The sequence below is a fragment of the Lactuca serriola genome, chromosome 8, assembly GCF_051521515.1.
Source record: "Lactuca serriola cultivar US96UC23 chromosome 8, Lser_US96UC23_V15, whole genome shotgun sequence".
NCBI classification, from domain to species: Eukaryota; Viridiplantae; Streptophyta; class Magnoliopsida; order Asterales; family Asteraceae; genus Lactuca; species Lactuca serriola.
The window spans coordinates 47,739,048-47,742,955 of NC_136415.1; the positions used below are offsets into that span (position 1 = coordinate 47,739,048).

Here is a 3,908-nt window from a genome sequence, read left to right on the forward strand (position 1 = left end):
GAGACACTAATTTAAGGGCATACAATAATGCGTGACGTAAATTATTAAATTTTTTGAAGAGATAACACTCTTTTAAGGTCACTCTCTTTTGCGTAACATAAATCAGTGCGTGTCGTAAATTGCATATCATTAAAGGCATATATTCTAGTAGTGTTTTGGAAATCAAAACCGCATCTACTATCAGTACCATCAGGTGTGTCGTCCTCCATATTTTTAACGAGGTTTTTAAGCCGCGCATTGCTGTAGGACTTAAAGCAATAAAGTTTGTGATACAATAAGTTATTTTGATTTATTAATTCCATTTTTTTTTCTTATTATGACATTAGAGTTTGAAAATCTAACATATTTATGCAATGCATTTCTGTTTTCCTATTTAGGCATTGGACTTAGAAACTCCCGATGAATATAGCATTAGACTTTTTAAATTCAAACCTATTAATATATTATTGTTTTATTATAACCAAAAGACATTATGACAGCAGGTTGGTTTGATTGAGCACTTACTGTGATTGGATGTAACTATTTTATTTGGGGAAAGAATAATATAATATTTAGGTCATTGCAATTTACAGCAGTTTATGACATCAATGTTTTACATTGATAAGCTGGTTATGGAGTTATTAGTATGTTACAAAGAAAGTGTTTTCCAAACAATAAAGACATCAGAATGTTTTTGTAGAAGTCACCTCCACTATATACGGATCCTGCAACAAATATTAACATGGGCATGCGTCAGAATATTCTCACTTTCATTTTCCGCAATATAAACAATCCATTGAAAAACAAACTTTCAATTTCCATAATCTAAAAACTTCATTGAAAAACAAACCACCGTCATACTTGTTGGCGTGACTACTTGCATCTTAGTATGCGTTAGATGCCTAAGACCATGCTCCACACCAGGGGACAATTTCATTTCATCAAAAACAAAAATTCAAAAAGGGTATAGAATAGGATATACTCACTGTAGGCCTTGTTTACAAAACAGAATAATTGAAAAGATATGTAATTTATTCCAGCTAGGAAAGACGGGGACTTCTAAAAGACCAAGTAATTCACACTTATCATACTGATCAAGCTTGAGTATCTTTATAAAAATATCAACAAACAAACTTTCACAATAAATTAGTTGAACTTACTTATCAATGCAGAACTCTCTTAGAAAATATAATCCTTCTCCTAAATAGGGGTGAAGATCGGGACCGATATTAATATATGATTGATAATCTAGGAAATGAGAACCATATGGTTATGGCCTTACTCATTCGCTATAATGCCAAAGATAATAAATTGAAAACTAAGAAAAAAAAACATGAAATTGAACCTTGCCCGCCTTCACATCCACAATTAGTCTACTAACGGGATGAAACTTGAAAATATGTAGATAGAAAATTAAGAAAAAAAAATGAAACTAACATTGTCTCTGTTGCAGAAAGAAAAACATAAAATCAAACCAAAGAAATTATAGGTATGGTAACTGTCATTATGAGAAATTAGGAACAAACATATATTACAATTCTTAATTTCGAAATATGTTAAGTTTTCTTTGGACCACACATATAATCCAAACAAACCCATGGCAAATAAATACCTGATTATCATATTTTACAATAATATCCGTTCTTACCGTCAATAAACTGGTATCCCAGAGAAGACCCTCCACCTGCAACCTATATAAAATCATAGAAACAAAATCAAAAGAGATTTTTTTTAGATGGAGATGGCAAACGATTGAAACTTGGTGTTCAAATGAAGCAGATCTTGTTCTAGCTCCTATACACCTTCAATTTCGTTAGGATCGAACCACTATGGCCTGAAACGTTAATTTTTTTTGTCAGAATCTTGGTCAATCGTACCACATGCTTTAAAAGTTGTATGTTTTCTAACCTGGGTAGTCATTTTTCTACTTCTTCTACACACAAATTGGAAGTCACCATTAGCTACACGCATTGTGCTTTAACATGTAAATTTCATTAAATGGATCATCTTGTCGTTATTAATTTGAACAACTGGGTTATGTAATTGCACAATCTTCTTACTGGCTTATATTCTGAAATTAAGAGTATAATTTAGTATTTAGTGAATGTAAACCCTCAGAGTTTCTAGACTTAATATAATTTGAGTACACTGTAAAGGAGTTCTAAGTTCTAACATAAAGATCCACATGTCAAGCAGGAGATATAACAATGTCAAGCAAGAGATATAACAATGAATGGACTATGCAGGACATTACCTCTATTGTATGGGGAGGATTGAACACTGATGAAAATATAGTTGAACATGTTATTGTTTACATTAAAATATACATGTTTTCACCTGAATTAATACGGTTTCCAGATATGCTATAAATCCCTAAACAAAAACCAAAATCAATGATGAAAAAAGAGATGAAATTGAGGATGCAGAAAACGATTTTTTTTCAAGATTTCACTGAAAGATCTGGAAAAAGAAATTGCTTGTTACCTGCTCCAAATTGAAAAACCCTTCTTTCCTGATCTTGTTAATCTTCATCCAGATCCAAGCTCAAAAATCAAAAATGAAAAACAACATAGATTAGCAAACCAACTTCTAACATTGATTTAAAAAAATTAAGGGATTTTTACCTGTGTGGGTCTCAAAGAACAAAAGAAAATTGAGTTTTGTTCCTTGTTAGGTACGTGGATCTGAAAGAAAAAAAGAACAATCATGTAATATAAGATTCAAGCTTTTTATCAAGACCCTAAGCGAACAGTCAGTGAGAGAGAGAGAGAGAGACGTTACTCATTAGCCGGGTTTTGTTCCTGTTCACGAACATTTGAAGACCTTGGGCTTAGTTACCCGCTTGATCTGATGACTCCTGATGCCTGTAGCCGCCAGACCCACCGCGTCAATGTTGGTGGTGGAGGTGATGATCAAGGTTCTTCGAGTGAGAACCGATAGATTTTTCACGAAGCGTGTGAGAAGTTTTGAAGGGATGGTGTGGAAGGGAGAGCACAGGAGAAGGCGCTTTCAAGCGAACTGATGAATTCCTTTGCACCCCGCTCCCGAGTTCAACGAGAAATAGGAGGAAAAGAGAGGAAATGAGAGGAAAACAAGAGAGAATGGTGCTCCGAGTTTCATTAAAAAAGGAAAAAAAGGAAGTGGATTCATTAAAAAAGGAAGTGGAAGGAAATGGGCGGAAAACTTTTTTTCCTATCTTTCCTCCCTATTTGGAAAGATTTGAAAAGAGAGAATAAAATATTTAACTTTCCTTTCATTTCTCTCCAACTTGGGAGCACAAATAACAATTTCTTTTTCCTTTCATTTCTCTTTTTTTCTCTCCTTACTTTCTTTTTTCTTCTCTTCTTTTCTTTGCTATAACTCGGGAGCAGGGTGTTGGAGAGAGAGAACGTGAGTGGGGAACAAGGAGTACGGTAGAAAGTGGAACAAAGTCTACAGGCTACAGTGTAAATGCACTGTAGTGTGATGTGCTCTTATCTACAGTGTTTAACATTTTGACAAATGTTAATGTTTACAATTTCTTTTACATTAACTTTGAAGAATTTTTTTTTTTGGATAATCGACTTAGGATGAATGTACCGCTATCTTAAACTCTATCTTTAATTATCTTATCTTAAAGTTGGTCACTATGAAATGTGTGATGAGTTTGTAGCTTCTCTATATCTTGAATGTAATTCATCAAGATGGAAAATGATATGAGTTTCGTACATCGATTCATAATATATATTTAATATTGATTTTGTGGGTTGCTCATCTGGTTGGGAAATATTTATATTTATTTAAAAAATGTTATGTGAAATACCCAAGTGTTTGAAAAATGAAGGGTTTTGGCTCGAGCCTACGATCTTTCAATTGAGGACCCAACCGAACAATATGTGTCATCATGCTCTGAGTACTTGGTGTTACTTACTCCTGCGCCTTTGGGGTTG

At 33.6% G+C, this 3,908-nt stretch overlaps 1 long non-coding RNA gene across 10 annotated transcripts; it reads right to left on the minus strand.

The window, feature by feature from the left end:
- Positions 1 to 506: 506 nt before the first annotated feature.
- LOC145069456 (uncharacterized) lies at positions 507 to 3,065 on the minus strand. 10 transcript variants are annotated; one of them, XR_013689513.1, is made up of 5 exons: positions 2,761 to 3,060; positions 2,464 to 2,663; positions 2,234 to 2,352; positions 1,888 to 2,050; positions 507 to 1,813 (listed from the first exon to the last, which is right to left on the minus strand). It is a non-coding gene; the product is annotated as an uncharacterized LOC145069456 (long non-coding RNA). The 10 variants fall into 10 exon arrangements; XR_013689512.1 differs by having other exon boundaries at positions 2,317 to 2,352; positions 2,761 to 3,059; XR_013689509.1 differs by having other exon boundaries at positions 507 to 704; positions 841 to 1,813; positions 1,888 to 2,663; positions 2,761 to 3,065.
- Positions 3,066 to 3,908: the final 843 nt, after the last annotated feature.